At 51.1% G+C, this 19,762-nt stretch overlaps 1 pseudogene; it reads left to right on the top strand.

Annotated features, from left to right (window-relative positions):
- The first annotated feature begins 40 nt into the window (after positions 1–40).
- Positions 41–17,286, top strand: LOC133901480 (uncharacterized; annotated as a pseudogene).
- The last annotated feature ends 2,476 nt before the right edge of the window (positions 17,287–19,762 follow it).

Here is a 19,762-nt window from a genome sequence, read left to right as displayed (position 1 = left end):
GGCCGGGGGCCAGGGGCTCGAGGAGCGACTGCGGACCGCGATGGAGGAGCTCGAGGCCACCTCGGTCGAATGGGCCAGCTTGCAGCTAATGCTAGAGGACACCCTCCGGCGGATGCAGCGGTCCGTGAGGGTGGCCGGGCTCGGGCAACTTCTCGTGGAGGATAAGGGGGCGGGCCCCGGCCAGTTCGCCCTAGGCTTCCAGAAGGTCTGCAAGCGCCTCGAGGCGCTGCCCCAGGCCGTCCAGGAACTCGCCGCCCGGGAGGGGCGTGGTTTGGCCCAGGTAGTGGCCGAACACGTCCTGGCTTGCTACCGGAGCCGGGACCTGAACTTCCCGCTGGAACCAGCTCAGGAAGGGGTGGTCGAAGCCGAGGAGGAGGCCACCCGGGAGGCAGTTCGGAGCACCACCGCCGCGGTGGCGACCGGCTTCACGCGGGAGGTGCCACCGACCCCGGTCTCGAGGAGCGGCAGCGAAGGCTCCGACTCAGTCTAGGCTTTTGTATTAGTTTTTTCTTCTTCTTTTCTTTTTGACTTGATGTAAATATGGGAGTGATCCCTCAGAACAGCTGTTTTTGTGTGTGAATATAATGGAAGCCTTTCTTTGGGGTCGCAACTCCAGAATTCTTCTGAGTGCTTGATGAAGTTTCTGATGTTTTCACTTGATGCCCCGAGGAGTACTCAGTCGGACCGACCCCGACCTTTCCTTCCCCGAGAACGGAGTTGCCCCGACCGTCCTTCTTGGTGCGTTCAGCCCCCGAGCCCTCGCGAGTCCGCAACGGCTGAGTCGAAAGACAAAGGCACAGACTTCCTTGCTCGGGAGATAGATCGATCCAGCACGGAGCACGCCATGATCGGTGAACACTTTTCCACTTTGTGACCACTCAGCAAGCAGACTGGAGACACGTGCGGGCGGGAATGCGACCAAGAGTCCCCATGGTTCGGTGGTGCCCGGGCTTAGAACGGACCAGACCGAGCACCGACAGCCCGTCCCTGGGGCCTAGGCTCCGGACTTCTCGAGCGGCTCGAGCGATAGGATTACCCGAGAACCCCAGGGACTCGGTAGTGCTCGGGGCCCTAAAAGCGGACCGAACACCACGACCACCATGAGAGACTTCGATCGGACATTACCGTATGTACGGTACAACTTTCTACGAGCCGTTCTGTCATTCTAGGAAAAAGTGGACACGCGGCAGGGTTTTGTGCGCGAGGAGACCATCTCACCGAGCAGATTAGAGTACGAGGGCCCCTGAGGTTGACTCGAGAACAAAATATTGTTGAATGTAAATTCGTCTGAATTTAACCACTCACCGGACAACTGTCAGCTTCTTGGCCAACCGATCCAGGAGGGGCATGCGCTCCGAGCTCGGGGTGCCCGGGAACTTGGTTCCCACGGCCAGGGCACCCGAGCACCAGGGGGCGCATGAGGAGCCCGGGATCAGGCGGTCTCGACCACTCAAGGCTGAGCGGTAGGACCACCCGAGGGCCCTTAGGGCTGAGCAGCGACCTGGGCACTGAGGCCTTTGTGGTCGAACTGCTCTTGCTTTTGATTGTCGATCTGCGACTTGAGAAAAATAGAGAATTCTTTGCTTGGTGCGCTCTGTTAGTGCGGTACTCATTATAGACTGCTCTCGTTTTCGACCTGAGACCTCTCGAATACCCAGACTGGCGAACAAGAGCAGGCAGAGGCATAACCCAGAGGTCCTATGGTTCGGTGGCGTTCGGGTATGACAGACCAGACCGAGCACGGACAGCTCGCCCTTGGGGCCTAGGCTCCGGACTACTCGAGCGGCTCGAGCGATAAGATTACCCGAGAACCCCAGGGGCTCGGTAGTGCCCGGGAGACTGTCATGACACCGAACGCCACAGCCTACCACATCAGACGTAAGTCAACAGCAACTGCCCGCGCGCATACCGATCGGGATTCTTTTATCAGCGGGGAAAATGAGAGAGTGAACTTTTCTCGCACAATCGAGCATCTCACCAGACAGATTAAACATACGGAATCCAGAAAAATGAAATTTGACATAAAGATTGCACATTGATATTCATACGGTATTGACAATTTTTTTTACAATGTTGGGTGACTTACCCAGTTAGTGGTAGCCCCTGGTCAACTTGGGCGGGGGGGATCCCCCGGCCTGGTTGACCTGAGCCTGCAAACATGGCCACCTACGGGAAGAACTTGCGCAGGTGCTCGATGTTCCACGGGTTGGGGAGCGGCTGCCCATCTTCTGCTGCCAACCGGAAAGAGCCTTCTCGCGGGACACCGATCACGGTAAAGGGGCCTTCCCACATAAGGGACAGCTTATTTCTTCTTTCGCGCGATTGGACGCGTCGAAGAACTAGATCCCCCACCTCGAAAGACCAGGCCCTGACGTGGCGCTGGTGGTAGCGTCGCAGGCTTTGCTGGTAGCGGGCTGCTCGGACGGTGGCACGCCACCGACGCTCTTCCAAATAGTTGACGTCGTCGCGCCTCTGCTGCTCCTATTCGCCTTCAGAGTAGGTATGCACACGAGGGGAGCCTAGAGTGAGCTCGGAGGGGAGGACCGCCTCAGCGCCGTTCACGAGGAAGAAAGGAGTCTCCCCGGTAGCGTGACTAGGCGTGGTCCGGTTGGCCCATAGCACGGTAGGCAGCTCGTCGACCCACCCCTTCCCGTGCTTTGCGAGCACGTCGTAGGTTCGGGTGTTGAGCCCCTTCAGTATTTTCGCGTTGGCGCGCTCGACCTACCCATTGCTCTGAGGATGAGCAACAGAGGCGAAGCAGAGCTTGATGCCGAGGTCTTCGCAGTAGTCCCCGAACAGGGCACTTGTAAACTGAGTGCCGTTGTCGGTGATGATCCGGTTCGGGACCCCGAATCGGCTGGTGATGCCGCGGATAAACTGGAGCACCGTGTTTTTGGTCACCTTGACGACTGGGACCGCCTCTGGCCACTTGGTGAACTTGTCGATGGCGACGTAGAGGTACTCATAGCCCTCGATTGCTCGGGGGAATGGACCCAGAATGTCCAGCCCCCAGACCACGAAAGGCCATGACAGGGGGATGGTGTGAAGAGCCTGAGCTGGCTGGTGAATCTGCTTTGCGTGGAATTGGCACGCTCTGCAGCGCTGGACCAGCTCGGAAGCATCCTGGAGAGCTGTAGGCTAGTAGAAACCTTGCCGGAAGGCCTTCCCGACCAACGTGCAGAACAATGCATGGCCACCGCACTCGCCCTCGTGGATCTCAGCGAGAAGCTCGCCGCCTTCTGCCCGGGCGATGCATTTCAGGAGAATGCCGCCTGCGCTACGCCGGTAGAGATCCCCATCTACTATGGCATAGCGTTTGGACTGCCGAGCAACTCTTTCGGCAGAAGCCTCATCCCCGGGAAGGAACTTTTCCTTCAAGTACCCTCGGATTTCGTCCATCCACGAGGCATCTTGAGAACTATCAGCAAGTGCAGTGCACTCGCCGGACGGCGGCACCCTGTCGGGGCTTCCCACTAAGGGCGCCGCCGGGGTCCCCTGAATTGAGCTCGAGGTTTCCCCTTCGTCCTGTTCGGCAGGCAGGACGGAAGGCCGTGTGAGTCTTTCTTCAAAGACTCCAGCTGGGCGCGCTCACGGGAGGAGGCCAGGCGGGAGAGGTCATTGGCCAGAGCGTTGTCGCAGCGAGCGATGTACCGCAGCTCCAGGCCGTCGAAGTGCTTCTCCAGCTTCCTGACTGCTGCCACGTACGCCGCCATTTGAGGATCCGTGCACTGGTACTCTTTAGATACCTGGTTGACCACCAGCTGGGAGTCTCCCTTGACCAGGAGGCGAAGAATCCCGAGGCCCACCGCGGCTCGGAGGCCAGCGATGAGGCCTTCATATTCCGCCATGTTGTTGGATGCGCGGAACTGCAGCTGCACGATGTACCGGAGTTCTTCACCCGTTGGGGAGGTGAGAACCACTCCGGCCCCCGCGCCCTTCAGCGAGAGGGAACCGTCGAAATGCATGATCCAGTACTCGGGCGCATCATGCCCGGGATATGTGGAGATCTCTTCTGGGACGACCTCGGGGACGGGCGTCCACTCTGCCACGAAGTCAGAGAGCGCCTGGCTTTTGATCGCCTGGCGGCTGACAAAGTCAAGATCGAACTCCGCCAGCTCCACCGCCCACTTGACTACACGCCCAGTGCCTTCTCGGTTCCGGAGGATGGGCCCCAGCGGGTACGTTGTAACCACTGAGACCTTGTGCGCTTGGAAGTAGTGGCGCAGCTTCCGGGAAGCGATGAGCACGGCGTAGAGTTGCTTCTGAGCCTGGGGTACCTTGTTTTGGCCTCCCGGAGGACTTCACTAATGAAGTACACCGGTCGCTGCACCCGGTGGGCCCGGACTGGGGCCTCACCCGAGGGCCTGCTACAGCCCCCAGGTTCGGCGACGTGGTCGGGGCTGACCGGGTGCTCGGGCTCGACTCCCTGCTCGGGAGGAGCCAAGTGCTCGGGCTCGACTCCCTGCTCGGGGGGAACCGAGTACTCGGGCTCGACCCCCTGCTCGGGAGGAGCCAAGTACTCGGGCTCAACCCCCTGCTCGGGAGGAGCCGCGAGGACGGGGGAGTGCCCGGGGGCGACCGGGAGCTGGGATCCAGCACCCGACCCCGTGCACTCATCGCGCTCCACCACCAGCACCATGCTTATGACCTGAGGAGTGGCCGATACGTAGAGGAGCAGTGGTTCACCTTTGGATGGGGCCACCAGCACGGGTGGTGAGGTGAGATACTTCTTCAGATCGCGAAAGGCCTGCTCGGCCTTCGGCGTCCAGTCGAAACGACCGGTCTTCTTCAGAAGCTTGAAGAGGGGGAGTCCTCGCTCCCCGAGTTTGGAGATGAAGCGCCCGAGGGCCGCCATGCAGCCGGCGAGATGCTGAACCTCCTTGAGTCGAGCCGGGGGTCGCATCTGCTCGATGGCCTGGATCTTCTCTGGATTGGCCTCGATCCCTCAGCTGGAAACCAAGAAACAGAGGAGCTTGCCCGCAGGTACCCCAAAGACACACTTCTCGGGGTTGAGCTTCAGGCGGGTAGTGCGGAGACTATTGAAAGTCTCGGCAAGGTCTTTGAGCAGGGTGGCGCGGTCTCGGGACTTGACCACGAGATCATCGATGTAGGCCTCGACGTTGCGGCCAACCTGCGAATCAAGGGTGATACGGATAGCGCGCTGGAAAGAAGATCCAGTATTGCGCAAACCAAAACGCATCGACATATAGCAGTAAGTCCCCACCGGAGTGGTAAAAGCAGTTTTTTCTTCATCCTCTACGCCCATGCAAATCTGGTGATAACCAGAGTTCGCATCCAAAAAATACAAAAGATCACACCCCGCGGTTGCATCTACAATTTGGTCTATGCGGGGCAAAGGAAAAGGATCCTTGGGGCAATCCTTGTTTAGATCGGTGTAGTCCACGCACATGCGGAGCTTGCTGTTGGCCTTTGGGACGATAACTGGGTTTGCCAATCACTCTGGGTGGAGGACCTCTCGGATAAATCCGGCATCAAGGAGCTTGCTGACCTGCTCCCAGATGAATTCTTGGCGCTCGGGCGCCTGCCGTCGGACTTTCTGCTTCACCGGGCGTGCGTCCGGACGCACAGCCAGGTGGTGCTCGATCACCTCCCTAGGGATCCCGGGCATGTCGGACGGTTGCAATGCAAACACGTCGGCGTTAGCCCGGAGGAAGGTGACGAGCGCGCTTTCCTATTTGCCGCCCAGGTCACCGCCGGTTCGGACAACCTGGGAGGCGTCTTCGCCCACCACGACCTCCTGCGTAGGAATGGAGGCGTCGACAGCGAGTTGGGGTTTGGATGAAGAGGGTCCTGGGCCCCCTGGACAGCCTTCGACCTCGGCCTGAGCTGAGACCAAGGCCAGGTATGACTGCTTGGCATAGGAGACGGCACCGCCGGTGTCGACGGACACGGAGATGGGGCCTGCTGGGCCCGGCATCTTGACCGTGAGTTACGCATAGTGTGCAGCCACCATGAACCTAGCGAGCGCTGGCCGCCCAAGGATGGCGTTGTAGGGGAGGGGGAGCTCCACGACGTCGAAGATGACGCCCTCCGTGCGAAAGTTATCCCGACTCCCGAAAGTCACGGGCAGCTCAACCTGCCCGAGGGGCAGGGAGTGCCCGGGTGTCACCCCGCAGAACGGAAGCGACGGCTTTAGGTGCTTGGAGGGCACCTGCAGCTTCTTGAAGGCCTCCTTGGAAAGGAGGTTGAGGCCTGCACCCCCGTCGATCAGCACCCTGCCGACCCTTACATTGCAGATGGTGGGGGACACTACCAAGGGTAGTCGCCCCACGCCTGCAGTACTGGCGGGGTGATCGGCCATACTGAACATGATCAAGGCGTCCGACCATCTCAGGGGCCTTGTGGCCTCTTCGCTCGGGGTTGCCGAGCATACTTCGCGCCGCATGATCTTGACGCCGCGCCGTGACTAAGGCGTATAGGCGCCTCCGTCGATGAAGGCGACGGTGTGCTCGGGCTCCTGAAAGCCAAGCTCTATGTTGTTGGGGGCGGCTACATTGTCGCAATCCCCGCGGAGCTTGTCGCGCTCCCTTTGGCGCTGCTCGACGAGGCCCTTGACCGTGCGGCACTCCGTGAGGTCATGCCATCTGGTCTGGTGGATCGGGCACCATTTGCCTGGCTCGGGCCCCGCAGGAGCGGGGGCCCTTGCTGGAGCAGGAGCCCGGGCGGGAGCCGGAACCCTTGCGGGAGACGGAGCCCTTGCGGGAGCCGGAGCTTTAGGAGGGGCTCGGGCCGGGGCTCTCACGGGCGCGGGCTGTCTATCGGGGCCCTGGGCTGGCTCGATGGGGACAACCTCGCGCCTCCTTCTCCTTATCTTTTCTCGCTTATCAGAGCGGGAAGAACCTGGTTGATCGGCGGCGGGGTGCTTAGGGTGTGGAACATGCCAATCCCGAGCTTCCGCCGCCCTAGCGCACTTGTTGGCCAGCGCGAAAAGTTCTGCGGTGGTCTCAACCTTGTGCGTGCCTAGCTTTTTGAGCATCCGCTCATCGCGGACGCCCTGCCGAAAAGCGACGATGACAGCGTGGAGGGTTATCCACGGGATAGTGTTACGGACCTGGCTGAAACGATGAATAAAGCGCCGCAGCGTCTCCCTCTCCTGCTGCTTGATGGCATGGAGATCGCACTCCAGACGGGGGCACGTGAATGTACCCTGAAAATTAGCCACGAACTGGTGGCAAAGATCATTACAGGAGCTGATAGACCCTGGGGGTAAGTTCATATGCCAAGAGCGGGCGGAGCCCCTCAAGGCAATATGAAAGTAGTTGGCCATCACCTTTTCGCTGCCACCAGCCACCTAGACAGCGGTGGTGTATATCTGGAGGAACTCGGCGGGGTCAATAGACCCGTCGTACTTCTCTGGCAGCTCAGGGTGGAACTTGGTGGGCCATTTGACCCGGCGGAGCTCACTGGTGAAGGCACGGCAGCCGGTGCCATACCCTGTGGCGCGGGCGACGCCCTTGGGCGGTGAATGCCGGTGAGCCGGGGAGCCCCGGCGATCGCAGGCTGGCAAAGAGGAAGCCTGGTCCTCAGCTTCAGCCTCCTGCTGGGTCTCCCGTTGGCGCTCGAGATTGACGCGGGCGTCTTCGATGCCCCTCCGCTCATTGAGGTGCAAGAGGAGGTCGTGGGCTCCGGAGGTAGCCAGGGGGGCGGCGCTCCTCCTGGAGGCTCCTCGGCCAGCACGAAGGCCACCTGACGATGGTCCGGTCCCCGCGGCGTCACGCTGGGTGATGGCACGGGAACTCTCGGCCAGCACCTGGCGGCAGGCAGTGTTGACCAAGGCAGCGACTTCCTGGAGCCAGCGGCCCTCCGGGGTTTCCCCGGCCGCCTGGACTGGCAGATGCGTGAGGAGAGCCTGCACCGCAAGCAGCGCACTCCCTGGGCTAGCCTCGCCGAAGGCGAGCACACGCCGGAGCGGCGCCCGGCGTCGCCCGGATGTGGACCTGGCGGCTGGAGTTTCGGCCATCGGCAGGGGATCGGATGGTGCACCGGCGATGGCGGCGGCGGCGCTGCTGGGCCCGGCGCCCTGGTCCCCTTGGGAGGGGAACGCCACGCGTGCATATCGCGGCTGATACTGGGACGCAGCAGCGGCTGGGGCCTTCTGTGCGAGGGGCTGCATTTCCCCGCTGGAACTGGAGCCGGAACGCTGGAGGTGATGACCACCGGCCATTTTTTCTGCAGAAGGAAACAAATGAACAAATTAAGGGATGCTTCCCCCCTACCTGGCGCGCCAGCTGTCGGAGGATTAACTCCAGTCGCAGGGATCCCGAGAGACCCCTGTTTAGAGATTCGGCCGGGGGATGATCCTGAGTATGTTCGTCGGAGAAATAAATGGGAATGAATGCAACGGCCGGTGGTGGTGGAGATGACCTAGTGCAGAAAAGAGTAAATGCACCGGAATTTAGACAGGTTCGGGCCGCACGGGGGCGTAACACCCTACTCCTGTATGGATACTATAACTGTCCTGAGGAAGTCCCTCAAGGATGTTGCTGATTACAAGAATCTTGATCTATCTAAGAGCCTGGGGCTCTTTGCTCTTTGACCGGTCTAGCGCTGCTCACTTCTCAGCCGTGTTCTTCTTGCGTTGTGTTCTTGGCTATGCTTGTAAGTCCTCTCTTTCTTTGGTTGCCCTTGGTTTTTTCTCAGCCTCTTTCGTTTGTCTTTTTCTCTTCTGTGCCGCCGGCTGCTCTAATACCCCCCGACAGCAACGTGCCCCGAACGGGAGGGGGGCACGAGTTCCAAGACACCATAAATGGAAAGGGCGTCATCATTTCCTCTGGGCGAAGTGACCGGGGGTGGAAAATACGGCACACCCCCGGTCATCCGTCACCATAAATGCCAGGGCAACGGGCGCCGTGGAGAGGGCCCACCGGGCAGCCGCAGAGCGACCTGGCGTGCCCGCCCTGTCTTGTTCCCCTGCCACAGCAGCGTGGCAGGCGGAACGCCTTGGTCCTTACGACGTTATCCTGAGACAGGCCGGATGGCACGGGACGGGACCCGTGCAATTAATAACCCCACGCCTCTCTGCCAGAACGTGGCAGGAACTGACGATGAGCGCGGCGGGAGCAGTTGGAGGCGACAGGCCACGCACGCTCATTAAATGCGGCCTCGAGCCTTTGACTGATTGACACCTCATCGGTGGGCCCCTCGGGGGCCTCCACCAGGGGACCTTCTGGGTCGTCGGGGTACCGAGTGCTCGGGGGTACTGTTCACCTCCCCGAGCACTCTCTCCCGAGAATGCTCCTTCTTGTCCTCGGGGAACCGAGTGCTCGGGGGTACTGTGCACCTCCCCGAGCACTCTCTCCCGAGCACTCTGGTACGGATCCTCGAGGAACCGAGTGCTCGGGGGCTGCCGCACGCAGCCCTGAGCACTCTCTCCCGGAACTTAGCTCTCCTGGTCGTCGGGGGACTAGGGTGCTCGGGGGTGACCGTACACCTCCCCGAGCACTTTCTTCCCGGCACTTGGATTCTATGGATCATTGGGGAACTGGGGTACTCGGGGGCCACCGACTGTGGCCCCGAGCGCCTTCTCTCGGGACTCGCTCTTTTCTCATCTTGCAGGAGAGACTCCGCGGGATGGCGTCATGTGGCGGATGGCTGGCCTGGCCTCGGAATTCGGGGACCCCCGGTTCCTGATACACCGACAGTCCCTGTTACGGATCCTGCTTGGGCTGAGGTATGTGGTTCTTCTTTGGTTTCAGGTGGCAGCTCGTCGCTGACAAAAGAGGTGGTGGCTCGTTGGAATGGGAAGGGATCATGACGATCGGCTGACAGGCCGTGGAAGGGTCCCCTTCCCAAGCCACGAGTGTCACCTTGGCTGTCCTTGGACCACATCTTTGACAACTTGCTTGTCGGTGCAGATCATGGTGTTAGCCGACGGTATGTTGCCGGCAAGTTTGAATCAGATCGGCCGCCTCATTTTGGCAGGGCAAGATCTTAGGGAGAAGATAGCGTTCCAGGATGTCAGCGCTTCATAAATTCAAAACCAAACAATGATCGATCGAGCTTGCATGTAGGCTATGGCCCGTCATGGACAGATTATGCTGCCAGATGGAGGAAGCGTAACCCTGGAATTGTGTGGCTTCTTTCTAGTTGGGAAAACCCTAGCTGGCAAGGAACCGTGTCTAGTGACTGGTGTTCTTTTGCAATGGTGCTCTGGCAAGATTTGATGGCAGGTGGCTGGAACTCAGGTAGTGGTCTCAGCAGGATTGCAGGGGCCATGGTGCTCGAGCCACTGATGGAGGTAATGCAGCTGGCGGTGGCATGGATCGGGATGCCCATCGATGGCCATGTTTCAATGGACACCCGGGATATCGCTGGCAGACTGAAGGTCATGGTAGGGGCGGAGATCGTTACGTTCCTCCGCGAAGGGACTATCGCCCTCCCTACGTTGGCGACAATGGCGGGTGCGGCCATGGGAGAGGGCGCGTCAACAATAACTCTCTGGGCACCAGCGACTAGTGTGGTGTGCTCCAGGATATTTATTCCACGCCGTACAATCATCCCGTGGTGCAGTGACATGCGAATGTCCTGAAGGAGATTGGGGAGCCGTCTGAGGTCTCTATTGAGGAGAAGCACAGGGTTGTCGATGGGAAGAAGAAGAAGAAGAAGACGGGATTGTGTTGTGACATATAGGAAGAAGAGCATCTCACCCTAGCTTGCCTGTTGTTGAGGGAGGCCAAACCGTTCGCCACTTTCTGTGGTTTTGCTGGCGAGGCTTTAGGCTTCTTCCGGATTCCATACACCCGTTCCGCGAAGACTCCAAAGCGGGAGACTGCTACTGCAATGATATGCATCAAAGAAGGAGTGGTACCAGCTGACCTTGTCAAGTCAGAGCTTGGGAGGCTTATTCCGCTCAAGTGGAATTGGAACATTCAAGAGCATGGATCCAACAAATATATTGTTCCTTTTCTAAATAAGGTGGAGCTCCAACGTCTGATTGCGATCAAAGATATTAGGACTGACAAGGGAGAGGGTGTCATGGTGTTTGAAGAATGGGATCAACAGATCAAACCGGTGGCTTAAGTACACATTATGGATGTTTATGGTGTGCTTTTTGAAATTAGATCATTCCTTCCTTTTATGGGCTATTGGAACTATACTTGGGGCTAAACAAAAAAGTTGATATGGTGACTACAAGAAACACTGGCGTTGTTCGGCTTCAGGTGGCGGTGTTGGATCTCAAGGGAATCCCAGATGCTATAGATATTGTAGTAGACGATAGGGTGTATGAAATCTTTTTCAAGGTTCTTGATGACACCGATAGTTCAACCAAGGATTCCAATGTGAAGGATGATCAGGGCAATGACGAACAACAAAAGGAGGGAGATGACGAGATGGAGGATCAAGAGCCTAAGCGTGCCAAGGGTGAACAGGTAAAGGAGTAGTCTGGTTTGAAGGAAAAAAATGGTGATTCTGATGAAATGCAGGAAGGGGCTGAGCTACCTCAAATGATTGAGATGGCTTCTATTTTGGGAGATGGAAATTTGGATCAAGGTCCTGCTTATTTTAATCAGCAAGAATCTTTGGTGGAGCAGGTAATTGACATGGCGATGGACAAGCTGTTGCTTGAAATTGTGGACAAGGTAGCCAGGGAGGATGATGGTGCGGCTGATGATGATCATTTGGGACTCCCATCAGTCTTTAGGCGCTCTTCCAATATAATACAGAGATGTGCGGTTCCGAAGAGGGTAGGGGCAGAAGATACACTTGCTAATATGCTCTGGCAAGTGGTGGCGACAGGGATGCTTATAGCGCGTTATGTGTGCTATCCACGGATGAGTGTATTCAGACCTTGTGAATGCACTTGTGGATGTACCGGCAGATGAACTGGCATCTAAGTTTGGCACACAGCCTCTTTGCAATCCGGCTGAAGCTGGAGCGCAAGCAAATATCTCTAGGTCCTCCATTGTGGTGGTCGAACCTGTGGCTACAATAGTGGAGGCCGATCTCACTGGTGACATTGCTGCCTTGGTGCAGTCAGGGGTGGGAGCCAAGGCTACTGTCGAGGTTGTTGAAGCTTCTAACAAGGTGGTGGCCAAGCCAATCTCTTCGGATAAGATGCCCTTGTTCGGCACAGGGGTGTGTGGCGACCCCAGGGCTGCTGCCATCGATGGACTCCACGCGTCCGATGCAGTGGATGTAAGGATGGGGTCCAACTGTGCTATGTTGCAGGTCACAACTGTGGGCGACACCAACTCAGAGTTGCTTGCTCTTAGCAGGCGGGATCTGCAGACTCTATGTAAGCTAAATGCCATCAAGGCAAAAAGTACTAATGTCTCAATGCAGGGGGCTCTCTTGGAGCTTGGCGCGGTCCATGGTCTTGATTTTTTGGAGGCACAACTCAACAGCATCAAGGATTCAATAGGAGATATCTTCTTTGTTCCTGGGGGGTTACTAGGTTTGAGACGCACATCCAACAGATCGTCAGCAAGGTGTGATGATGACACCTTATCAAAGGCAACAAGAATGACAACTAAACATAACCTGGAAGGTATACCACATATTTCTTTTATTTCCATGCCCAATGATTTAGTTTCTTCCAATATAAAAAGTTTAGGTGTTGTCTTAGGTAGAGATGATAGCAATATAAAAAGCTCTATTGTTTCTATTAAGAATATTGAGATTTATAGGATAACTGTAACACCTAAATATGATAAGTCGAAGTGCAGTAAAAAACTTAGGACAAAGCCTCGACGTCGGATATGACGGAAGAGGTGGATGAGTTGGATGGGATAGATAAGCACCTCAGTCACATATGCCTTGATTTTACTGAGGACCTCGATGATGAGGGTTTGGATCACATATGTTATGATCTCAACGCTGTCCCAAGAAAGAAAAAAAAATCCAATTCAAAGGAAAGAGGTGGTCGTCCGCCCAAGTAGCCAAATACACCATCCAAAATCAAGCTCTAATGAAAGAGATTTTTTGGAATAGTAGAGGTCTAGGTGACTTGGCTAAACATAACTACATCTCAAATTTAGTTAAAGAGAAACATTTAGATTTTGTCGCTCCCATGGAGACAGGAAGAAGCACATGTCCTGATTCGCTTCTAAGACACCTATGTGGTGGCTTAAATTTCCTGTGGCACATTATGCTGCCCCATGATAGGTCTGGAGGAATTATCCTCGGTGTGAATATGGTTGTTTTGCATATTGGGTCAATTGTAGAAGGAGGTTATTATACAAAAATGGCCAATGTGTGTGGCAAAGAAGAGAATCCAATTCTAATGGGGGGGGGGGGGGGTGGTGACTTCAATATAATGAGAAACCCAGAGGATAAAAGTAGTGGATCCTTTGATTACAGATGGCCTTGATTGTTCAATGCTGTTATTAAAGCATTAGACTTTCGAGAAATAGAGTTATCTAGACGTCAATATACCTGGGCAAACGAAAGAGATCCACCAACATTTAAAAAACTAGATAGAGTTCTGACAAGTACAAAGTGGGAATTAAAATACCCCAAAGCAACCATATAGGCTTTAGATAGGTCAAGATCCGACCATACCCCTCTCTTACTTGACACTAGTTCATCTTCTCCTTGTGGTAAACAATCTTTATTCAAATTCAAATTAGGTTGGCTTATCCGAGATGGATTTTATGATATGGTTGTTGACATATGGCAAAAGGAGCAGCAAGACACTAATGCCATGCAAAAGTGGCAAAATAAAATACGTGCTTTGAGACAATATTTAAGGGGATGGGCTAACCATCTTAGTGGAATGAACCATAAGGAAAAAAGATACTAATATCTAAAATTGATACGCTTGACAAAAAGGTTGAACATACACCTTTATCAACATTTGAGATTGGGTTCAAGTACTATCTTAACGAGAGATTGGCCCATCTCTTAAGAGTGGAAGAACTAAAATGGTACCAAAGAGATAAGGTAAAGAACTTGCTAGAAGGAGATAACAATACAAAATATTTTCAACTAGTAGACAACAGGAGACATAGGAAACAAAGAATATATAAGCTAGTTCAAGATGAAGGAACGATAATTGGTGAGACTCAACTCAAGGGGTATATCACCAATTACTATAAAGGGCTCTTTGGTCCTCCTGAGATAAATCACTTCTCAATAGATGAGACATGTTGTGAAGACATTCCTCAAGTGAGTATACAAGAAAATGAATTCTTGATTGCTCTTTTTACAGAGGATGAAGTTCGACGGGCTATTTTCCAAATGGAACATAACAAAGCCCCTAGTCCTGATGGTTTTCTGGCTTAATTCTATCAAGTTTTTTGAGATGTAATCAAGGTCGATTTAATGGCTTTGTTTGCTGAGTTCCATCAAGGCTCACTACCATTGCTCAGTCTTAACTTTGGAGTAATTTCTTTACTTCCAAAATCGGACACCATCACACGAATACAAGATATCATCTAATATGTTTGCTTAATGTCAGCTTTAAAATATTTACTAAAGTTGGCACTAACAGGTTAAGTGAGGTGGCAGAACATGTGAGACATCCAACACAGACTGTATTCATGCATGATTGAAATATTATGGAAGGAGTTATAATTCTACACAAGACCATCCATGAATTGCATAAGAAACATCTAAATGGAGTAATATTGAAGATTGACTTTTAGAAGGCCTATGATAAAGTAAAATGGTCATTTCTGCAACAGACTCTAAGAATGAAAGGTTTTTCTGATATGCGGTGCCAATGGATCCATAATTTTGTATCTGGCGGGAGTGTAGGTATTAAACTCAATGATGACATTGGACCTTAGTTTCAAACCCACAAAGGTTTACAACAAGGTGACCCCCTTTCTCCAATCCTCTTTAATAGTGTGGCGAATATGTTGGCAATTATGATTGCCAGAGCTAAAGAGGATGGCCAGATCACAGGAGTTGTTCCTCATTTGGTGGATGGTGGGTTGTCAATCTTGCAATTACGGATGACACTATCATCTTTATGGAACATAACTTGGAGCAAGCCCAAAATATGAAGCTTTTGTTATGTGTTTTTGAACAGCTATCTGGACTTAAGATCAACTTTCACAAAAGTGAAATATTCTATTATGGGGAAGCGGAGGAAAGGGAAGATCAGTATACACAGTTATTCAGATGTGATACTGGATCATATCATTTTAGATATCTTGGTATTCCCATGCACCATCGAAAGCTTCGCAATAGTGATCAGAGAAAGGTTGAAGAAAGATTTGAGAAACGTTTGAGTAGTTGGAAGGGCAAACACTTGTCAGCGGGAGGCCAATTAGTATTGATTAATTCAGTTCTCTCTAGTCTGCCAATATTAATGATGTCTTTCTTTGAAATCCCACGAGGTGTACTCAGAAGACTGGATTATTTACGATCAAGGTTCATTTGGCAGTACGATAATCATAAAAGAAAATATAGACTTGCCAAGTGGAAGATTTTGTGTCAACCTAGAGATCAATGAGGGTTGGGAATACTTGACCTTTTAATCCAAAATAAATGTGAAGGTGATATGCCCCACATGCAATCATAAAGATGATTATATCACACGTCTATGTTAATGTACTTTTGAATAATATGTTATTCCAAGAATGACTACATTTTACATTGATTGGCAAATATATGATTTGTTCATGAAACTCTTTGTTTATATCATGATGTTATTCTTAGTCGATTCCTGGTCGCATATCATTATGATGATACATAAGATCAGCACATGTATTGATTGATGATCACGTTTCATGGATCATAGGTATAGAGATTCCAAGTCAATAATATGGATACTTATGTTAGAGAACATGATATTGGATAGACCCACCTTAAGATATTGCTAGGATTGTTATTTATAATGTGTCATCAGTTGTTATCTCAAATAGTGTACCTACAGGATCCTTAGACCTGAGATCGTCATTGATTGCCAGAATGTGTAGTGGCATACTTTGAGGCTACCAAATGCTATTCCATAACTGGGTAGTCATAAAGGTAGTTTTTGGGCTTGTCATGAAACATGTCGTGGGGTGTGTGCGATCAAGATGAAATTTGCACCTCCTTGATAACGAGATAGATACCTCTGGGCCCCTCGAGGTAGTTGGATTGAGAAAGTGCATGGTCATGCCAATATGATTAAAGAGTTAGTCATGATGAATCCACTACCTGATTGAGTGAATGGTCGAGCTATCACAAGGGTGACACGTATCTCGCCTTGAGCTTGACTGGTATCCTGAGGCGAACGGATCGGTGTATATGTATATCAAGGTTCAGCTGATATGATATTTTGTATATACACGAGAGTCAACATGTCCTGCTAGTGAACACTATTCATTTCGGTTTGGAAAGGGTTTTCGAGTCATAGCCATTTGTACATGAACCTAACGGATCACACACTTAATGGGTTGGAACAAAACATGCGAATTGGATTCGTATATTGATTTTGATTGGATTGTGATCCATGAGAAGTTAGAGTCCTAAAGAGCTTCCAATGTGGGAGCCCATTGGCGAGCTCTATATAACGAGAGGCGTGGCAGGACGTACCAAGGTTAAGCCACTCCGAAACCCTAGCCGCAGACTTCTACACGATCTCCCAAAACCCTAGCCGCACATGCGGTGCTAGCATATTGGCGCTCGGCGTTTCTGCCCAGTACGTGTGGATACTGTAGAGGCGCTGCTGCTATTGCGGCGCTAATCTTCTCGGTGAGTTGATCGTGATGTGTTTGGGACTGGTCACCGATCGTGACGAACCTGTCGACGTACCTGCTCGTCTGCTAGCGGAGCACAATGCGACTACTCAGATCTGGTCGGACAGCACGACACGACCAGTCAAAACTGGTCGAGGACGCGACAAACCTGATCAGGAGCTTGTCGAGGAGCATGACGACCTTCTCGGAGTTGGTCGGGGAGCATGACCACCTGTGTGGGGCTGGTCGTGGATTTGATTGAGAAGCTACTCGAGGAGTTTGGCGTGCACGACGTTGGATTGATATACTGCAACTCTTCTTCCGCTGCACTATGCGTCGAGTGGTAACTTTCTATGATCTCCTACTAGCATGGTTTTCTGGGTGAATGTGGTAGAAAATTTTTGTTTTTAGGCTAACGTAGCCTGCTCATTACCTAACAAAATGCCTCCTCGGTAAATGGTTATTTAAGTTACTAAATGAGGATGGAGTATGACAGCAATTGCTCAAAAACAAATACCTTGGGAGTAAATCCCTCACACATGTTGATGGAAAACATGGAGATTCACATTTTTGGAGTGGACTAATAAAAGTCAAACAGGAATTTCTAAAATAGGGCACATTCAATATATAAGATGGCACCCAGATAAGATCTTAGAAGATAGGTGGCTAGGTAATACACCTCTTAACTAACAATATCTGTCCCTATTTAATATAGTGAGGCATAGAGGTGTTACGGTGACAGATGTTATGACTAATATACCGCTCAATATATCTTTTTGTAGGCTGATTATTGGAGATAGATTAGCTTCCTAGCATAAACTAGTGCTCAAGTTAGTAAACATACGATTGACACAGATAAGAGACACTTTTAGATGGAACCCTAATAATAGTGGACAATTTACGATCCAGTCCATGTATAGGCAAATGACAAAGAGTGATATTTCCTTCTCCAATAATTTTGTATGACACTTAAAATTACCCTCGAAGATAAAGATCTTCTTGTGGTATGTACGACAGGGGTCCTATTGACTAAAGATAATTTAGCAAAACGCAATTGGAATGGGGATCTTAAATGTAGCTTTTGCAATCAAAATGAAAACATACATCACTTGTTCTTTGACTGTCATTTTGCTTAATCAATTTGGTGTGTCATTAAAATTTCCCTTGGGATTGATACACCTAGAAACATCAACCATATGATAGGCGGATGGATTATAGGTGTGGGACAACTTAATAAGATTAAGATCTTTGTCGATGTATCAGCTATTTGTTGGGCTATATGGCTATGTCAAAATGATATTACTTTTGAGAAAAAAAATCAATTATAACTTTCATGCAGACACTTTTCAGGCACATACTGGCTGAGATATTGGAGTTTGTTGCAGAAGGAGGAGGACATGGATGTCGTTCGCAAGGCGTGCAATATTTTGGAGCTTGTGACGATGGACATCTTCGTTAAGAATGGGTGGCGCTTTAGTAAGATACTCGTCAGTAGCTGATTTGTATGCCATGGAGTTTATGAACTATTTTTTCTCCTATTCCAAAAGCTTGCAATATGATTGTAATAAGGAACCAAGTTGTGTGCATCTAGCAGTACAGAGGCTGGAAACTCTTTTTCCATTATTAAAAAAAAGCTAGCTTACTGTCAGGCTCAAAGGACAATAAAATAGGCTATTCAACTTTCTAGATATTATATCACATTACAAGATATCCGATTTTTCCCCAGAGTAACACTTCTTAAGTGGCTGATGGTGTAGTACAATTTATTTATTGGGAATTTCTTGTCAGTAATTCTTAGTCAGTAATGTTGTTGGTGATTTGTTTTTACCATCGAAAAATCTCTAAATTCCACTAGAAACGCCCTTGGCCCTTTGAAATATTTTTAAAGGAAAATAGTAAAGTCACTACTACAGAACGATACTGTACAGGCAGGTGGAAATGCCTTTTCATAGACGTTTAGCGCACTCGCCTGGGACCGAAGGCCTGTGAAAATCAACGGCGCAAAAGTGACCGCCTGTGGAAATCGATTTCTAGAAGCGGTCTATATTAGCTGTCGCCTTAGATATAAAGATTTCCACAGGCGGTTCCGTAAGAAAACCGCATGTGGTATGTATTTCTTTCAAAAAAAATTAATTAGAATATATTTTATTCCATCCAGATTTCACACAGTTTCAATAACAATATGAATAGCATCACAGATTTCAATATTTAACACATGTACAATAATATTCACAACATCACAAGCCTATATAGCTAAGAGTCGCTCTCCCACACACAAAGTCTCGGATGGCTAGCTAATTCATCTCCGCGATCAAAGAATCTGCCGTTCTTGTGGATGACTTTGTGCATAATAAACTGGCACATGTCACATTGGACATTTTGGATTTCTTTGTCGGTGAGAGCTTGGTTGGCACATTGGATCATCCTTGCCTGGATTGAAAACACAACGAAAAGAGTTAAAACACTACTGACAACGGAAACATAACCAAATAAGAATGTGTGGGCGCAATGATGACTTATGTCCTCAGGGTTCATTGTGTACCTCTCGTTTATCCTAAAAAATTGGCAAACATAGTATCCACAAAGAACGCTATTGAAACCTTGCTTGTAGCACTACAAATAAAAACGCAACGTATTCGTTAGTTCAATAAAACTCTTCGTCATTAATAGGGGGATACAAGAATTAGAAGTGTGTTATTACCGGAAAGTGTGTGCGGACCGTCATCGCATCCGGCTTGTCCGTATCGTGTATCCCACCTTTCGTTACGTACCACTTGTAGGCCATATTCGAATGCCAATAAGTAATTATCAATTCATAAATAATTTATAAGAATTTTAAGTATGGGGGATTTCCTTTACCTCTATATAACGTCAATGAAATCTTGGTAGGATTTTTGTTGGAAATCGGCAGAGTCAAGGACCACGAGTCTGCTCGACTTTGGCATCAACATTATACAAATATAGTAATCGCTACATGAATACTTATGTTAGATTCTTGATCGATCAACTAAGTTGAACACTTATGTTAGATTCATAACATATCACACTTACTTAAAGTTGTAGGGAGCGAAGATGCAGTCCTTGTCCTGCATTTCTAGCATAGCCCTTCCTATGTAGGTTGACATTTCGAG

This window comes from Phragmites australis, chromosome 20 (assembly GCF_958298935.1).
Source record: "Phragmites australis chromosome 20, lpPhrAust1.1, whole genome shotgun sequence".
NCBI classification, from domain to species: domain Eukaryota; kingdom Viridiplantae; phylum Streptophyta; class Magnoliopsida; order Poales; family Poaceae; genus Phragmites; species Phragmites australis.
This window is presented reverse-complemented; position numbering and strand designations above follow the sequence as displayed.